Raw genomic sequence first — 6,675 nt, 5'->3', positions numbered from 1 at the left:
TAACCATGAGCAAGTATTGACAAGGTCATCAAACACATCAATTCTCAGTTGCATAGGAGTGGACGTTGGGAAGAGGCGCTGTGCCATCCACCAATATGGAAGCCATGGCAAGTAGTGGGTCACTGTTAAGAACCAGTGGTCTCCAGGCACTATGTGGATATTGCTTGCTTGAACTCTTCAGGACTCACACTTGATCACCTGCAATTTGTGACTGGGACTATCATTCCCACTCCAAATAGCCTATGTGGAAGGTATTTGATACATCCCCATGCAGCATAGCCTCCAATAGATTGGCCTACAACATAGAACTTTGCCCCAAGATGGAGCTTGTCTGCTAATTGTTCTATGTCACATGCTTCACTCTTGATACTATGGTGTGGATTTGGGTCACTCTCTCCGTATCCAGCCCTTTTGGATGGTTGATGTTGCATTGGTTGTGTCTGTGGCAATGACACCAGGATTGGTTTATTAAGGGTATCATCATATTCTTTGACATATGCCCTCATTTGACATATGCCCTCAAGGACATGTATTGAGGGTATGGCATCACAAATGTGTTTAGCTGGGCAATTCTGGATCACAGAACTTTTGTTGTCTGAAGCAATTTGTATTCTTTAGAAGCATTTTCAACAATCTGTGGGTCTCTCTGAAAACCAAAGGGGTATGGTGGACTGCACTTGGGATGGTGGGCCACAAGGGTAAAGCAAAGGCCTAGGAGGACTTCCAGCGTGAAACAAGGGACTCTCGTGCCTCAATGAATGATCCTAGCTCAGCCCAGGAGGATTGTGAAGACATGTTTGAAGAGGGTTCCCCCGAGATGGACTTCTTATCTATGCTGAACCAAACCCTATGCCAACATGAGACCCATCATGCTAAACAACATCGAGAGATGGAACAATGCCATAGGGAGATGGAAATCCACCAAGATCACCGTCATTCCAAGATGATGGCCAAGATGGACTTACTCATAGAGTGCATGGGTGCCCTCATCCCCTCCATCGCACCCTCCTCGGCTCAGCCAAAGAGCATGTCCCTCCCCATGAGGCCAACTCCCCTCCTACCTTGGAGACCGGGCGTAACCCACAAGGTTTTGGTGGCACCCATGGCCTTCCCCATAGCACCTATGAGCTAGGTGAGCCCCCTATGTGACATGATGAATCCATTCTCCCATCACCTGTGACGAACCCTTCTAGCCCATCCTTGGGACAGCAGCTCCCCTATAGTGGAAGCTGTATGCAAGGGCAAAATGTAAATTTTGGGCAGCATGCACATGGCAGTTTTGGGCAGCATGGCCATTTTGGACAGCAAGGTCCTAATGTGCAATTTGGTCCTCATGTAATGCATGGACAACATGGCCCCCATGGAGATTTCAGACAGCCAGGGATTGGACAGCAAGGCATGTATGGGCAGCATGTAGCACATGGCATTCATGGACAGCAAGGCCTAATAATCAGTTTGGTCCACATATAATGCATGGGCAACATGGCACCCATGGACATTTTGGTGAGCAAGGCATGTATGGGCATTCTCACAGACATTATGAGTACCATGACCATTGGCATGGGTTCGATGTGCAAAGGCAAGTGCATGCGCCTACTTATAGTCAACATGCATATGATGAGTGTGAATATTTTGAGCAGCAGGCATTTGATGACTATACATGTTCTTATGAACCACATTCTGGTCACATACATGGACAATCATCTAGACAACATTATATACGTGGACAACATCATGCAAATGTATATGAGTATGTACATGGGGAGCAACATCATTATCAGCAATGGAGTGCTCGATATCATCAGCCACTTGATCATTATTATAAGCAACATGCGCATCCTTATGAGCCACATGATACTTCTCAAGAACGATGCCATGATGAGAGCATCTCACTGCTGCAGGCTCATGAGCAGATGCCCCATCAGCCCAAGGCCCTTAACTTTTAATGCCTAGTAATAGCCACGCATGTGAAACTCATGGACATGAAATGCCTAGGGATTGATGCATTCAACACTATATTGATTGCAGCCTCATCTGCTCCAGTCCGATTTGACCTAGTGGTTTCCAATGAGTTTATGGACAAGTCAATGCATGCTACCGTATGGGTCGATAAGGATCTTGTGCCACCATCAATGCTTGATGATGACACCATGAATTACTTCTATGATACAACGGATGCATTGGATCACAATTATCCTTTTGACCCTGGTGGTAGTATGGTGACCCATGCTTGCATGGATGACCCTTGTGCTCTTGATGCTTATTATGTAGGTTATCCATTTGATCCCGGGGAACAGAATGGTCTTGGAAAATCCCTATCCTGATCAGCATTTCATCAGTGCAGTTCTTTCCCTACTTCAAGGATGCAATTTTGATTGAGCAGTAACTAAATTTGCCCCAATCTAAAATGCAGACAACTTATAAATAGCATACTATTTCAACACAATTTTTACCATGCATTAATGATAGTCAAGTGTCACCCATATGGCTTGAAAGCACGCTTCATGAGCTTTGTTTTGACATGTCATATGCCTCAATCGGAGCTGCCCATAGGAAGTTATGACCAGTTTTCTCCAGTAAGCCTGTTCTGGACAGCATGCTGTCCACTATTTGTCAACCCCTAATTGTCAAGAATTGGAGGCCAAACTCATATGCTATCAACTTGCACATGTCATATACATCATGTACACAATTCTATGCCCCAATTCTACATGAGATTGTACTTCCCCATACCTATATTCTCCTTTGTAATGCTGAGCAAAGTAGTACTCTGCAACCCCCCCTTTTTTCGTTGTGAGCCATAAGTCCTTTTTTTTTTTTAGGGCAAAAACCTTCGGGGTCGGGATGGAATGTAGAAAAGTGGGGATAGATGGGTAGGACACGGGTTAGCATGGGAATACCCAGTTATACTGATAGGGTATATAAGGTGTTGAGAGACCCAATTAGGGCATCAGTTATCAATAATCAAGTCTCTCTTTTATCCTTCCTTCTAGCTTTCATGGCTTCCCTCCTCTTTCTCTCTCTTTTCCTGTCTTTCTCTCTCTTCTTGCAATCTTTATCTCTATTCTCCACTCTCTCTCTCCTAGGTCTCCTTCATTACAAAAAGGGATACTATAGAAAATGGGTTGTTTTATTTTAATGTATTTAATACTAAGGTTGAATGTCAAGGTAAATTTTCTCTATTTTTAAAGGCGTCTTAGAATGAGTCGATGCCACTCCATGTGGATGGATAAGGCAAAGGTAGGAAAAGTGTGTTGTTGCAACCACCATGAAGACTGTGACATTGATCTTGTTGCACAGAAGGAGAAGAGCATTGTTGCACTTGTAATGATGGAAGGTGGAGGAGCTTTTGCATGTGTGGTAGAGTGACAGGCAAGGGTTGAGGAAAGGGAGAAGGTGAAGCATTGGATGGTTGCCACATGGTGGATGATGATGGGTTTGGAAGTGCCACAGGACAGAAAGGGAGAGTAGGTTGACTGGTGGAATAGTGGTAGGGAGGGAATTCATGGAGACGCTCTACAGGCTTCCGCAAAGGCGAAAGCATGACAAGGAAGATGGTGTCGGAGGAAAAATGGAAGGTTGGTGTAGAAAGAAAGTAATACTTTTCTTTTCTTTTTGATAAGAATGGACAACCACACAGGGTCTTGTGCTGCGGATAGAAGATGAAAAGATTCTCGAAAGGAAGCATGAGTGGTCTGATAGAGCCTAGAGGCGGGTTTAGAGCTAGGGAAGCTTAAGAGGATGGCAGGATTGGGGAAAAAGGAGGAAAGGTGGAACAAGGGTATAAATCAATCAGAATTGGACGAGGGTAGGAAGGTGTAAACTAGAGCAAGCCCAACATGTGAGAAGAGGAGGAGAGAGAGAAGTATTAAGGTGTAAACTAGAGCAAGCCCAACATGTGCGAAGAGGAGGAGAGAGAGGATTATGAAGGTGTAAACTAGAGCAAGCCCAACATGTGCGAAGAGGAGGAGTATGAAGGATGGGTACATGTAACCTGCATCACTTGGACAACTCCTTTGAGAGCACCACAATATCTCTTGAACCTTCTCCATTTTTTTCGTGAGATCTTTCCTTTGCAATTCTTAAATAGCCATTGATGAGCTTTCTTCCTTGCAAGCTCCATAGCCACCTATTTCCTAACTAGTGCACCAAATGAAGAGCACCATGCCACGGCACCATGAGAACCACAAATCCGCCAAGAGAGGCTGCAAGTATGCTTGTTGGTCACAAAAACCTACATGAAACCTTTCTTCTTCACCAAGAACCATTGCTCAAAACACACAAGGAAATGGCACACAAGAAATAGGTAGATGAAAACCATCCTAATCCACATCCTCTTCCGCACTCTCCATGAAATTTTGCAAAGGCACACAAGAGAGAAAGAATTAAGAATGAGAAGTGAGAGCCATGCCAAATGAGGGAGGGAGAGAAATGAAGCGTGAAAGAAGAAGGTAAAGGAAGAGAGAGGGTGTAACCACCTCAACCTCTCATCTCCTCAAATCACCCGACAAGCCTCTTCCTTTTTTTTTCTTGATATGTAAAATTGAATTTGCATACATCTTGGCTAAGGTCTAAAGACCCTTTATTTTTGGAATGAGACAAAAGGTGTTGACCATCCTTTTCCCTCGAGGAGGTCAATAAAAAATATATGTATGTATCACATGAGTTCAATATAAGGGATTTTTAAAATGCCATTTTACATATTTTTAACATATAGAAGGTCCTATATAAAGGGGTTACTCACATATTAAATAAAAAAAGGGTTATATTTTATTAAGAAAAAACTCACAAATAAGGATATTTATAAATAGGCCTTGAATGCACGTGATATAGAGGGTATACATATAGTGAAGTACTTGGGCCTTTTCCTTTCTACATTTTTTTAATGTGAGCTTTTGGACTACACATTTTACATTGCTTCATATTTGATTTTTTTACAAGAGATACAAAAGCAAAATGCAATTTCATAAAATATGTTCCCATGTTGAGCACATTTTGGTGCCTATATTTGCACAAAGTTGGGGGTCATCACTAGTGGTACTCTTGGACAGATATAGGCCATCAAACCAAGGGAGAGAGACTAGAGGTTGAGCTTGAATCCCTCATCTCCTTGAAGGTATTGCTTTGAATTTGGGAGTGTAGGCTTGAGGTGGAGCTTGTATCCCTTGCCTTCTTCAAAATTTGCCATCAAATTCGAGAGAGACGGCTTGAGGATGAGCTTTAAGCCCCTCGCCTACATCGAAGTTTCCATTGCGAGTTATTTATGAAGAGTGGCTTGAGTTGGAGCTAGGTGCTCCTTGCTTCATCGAAAATCTTTCCTTAAAATCTAGCATTCCACCTTCTTCTCTTCTTTCTTAGATTGATTCTGATCTAATCCAAATGTCTTATGAACTTGCAACTTGACTATATTTTTGAACAATAATTTGTTTTTCTCATTCAAAATTCTTCTGGATAATTATTTTATGTCGAATTCTCCCATCTCAAAGCATCCCTATGGTGAGTGACTTTCACAAACCCCCCATGCGAATCCCATGCAACATCGCCTAAAGAAATATTTCTACAGAATCTTGTAAATAAAGGGGATATAAATAATGTACACACTATACATAGAGTAGGTTGCTTCCAATTTTTTATTTAGTGCAGATTCAATTTTCTAAAATCTAGTTTTAATAAGATGGTTGTAAATGATAGACAGCATATTTAAAGTGTGATTTGACACGTACTAAAGGTTTGTGTCAAGTTTGGTGCTGATCCGATCAAGAATGTGAAAGTTATGGTCTCTGGAAGGTCGATGTTTGAAGCGGACTACATGCAGAAATTTAGGACCGCAAGCTATGCAGAGTTGTTTTAGGACAGCAACTCAAATAATTTGGCTCTGAGTTTGGAAAGTTCTATATTGGAAAGAGAGCTACAAATTTCCTTTTTGAAGCTCAGAGATCTGAGACCTAGTTAGAAAGTTGTGAACTCTTTTGTACAATGCTCTATGAGGTAGATTTTCACAAAAAGGAGTTTGTCTTTGTTAGATGTTTTCCAAGCTTTTAATAAAGGTTTTTTCACACTTTGTGTTCCAAACCAAGGGGTGGATAATCATGGTGGGTGAAAACGAGCAATTGAGGACATGATGCTCCATGGGATCAAGCGGGGTAACACATGCAAATATCATTTTTTTGTCTTTCTAACACCTACCCGTAGCAGGAGTCGGGTTGATAGGTGGAAATCCCAAGTGGTGCCATGCATGTTCGACATGTGGTTGTGATATTTCAATTTTGAGACACATGCCTCATGCAGGAAGAGATATCCTCATACAAAGAACGTGTTCTCACTTCCGATTTTAAGTTCCCGAGTAGAATTTTACATGGGAGGGGGCATGTTTGCCATCTAGTAAGGGGAAAAAGTAAAAACGTGAGTTTTTTTTTTAAAGAAGAGAGGGAGAGAAGATTTCTACATAAGATAATTAGCATATGTGTGTGTGTGTGTGTGTGTGAGGAATCTTACACTCTGAAGAGAAGGGAGAAATTTGATGCCTACAAGGATTTTCTCTTTTTCCACATGAGCCAGGCAATGCGCCAAGGTCTTCATCCTCCATTCATTTGTTCCCACCCATTCTTCAGCTCTCTTCTTCATTTCCTCCATGCCTTTGCACCAGAGCTATGAATCTTTGCTCCTAGTCTTTCA

Source organism: Lygodium microphyllum, chromosome 2 (genome assembly GCF_053477565.2).
Source record: "Lygodium microphyllum isolate KBCC chromosome 2, Lygodium_microphyllum_v1.1.10, whole genome shotgun sequence".
Taxonomy (NCBI): domain Eukaryota; kingdom Viridiplantae; phylum Streptophyta; class Polypodiopsida; order Schizaeales; family Lygodiaceae; genus Lygodium; species Lygodium microphyllum.
This window is presented reverse-complemented; position numbering follows the sequence as displayed.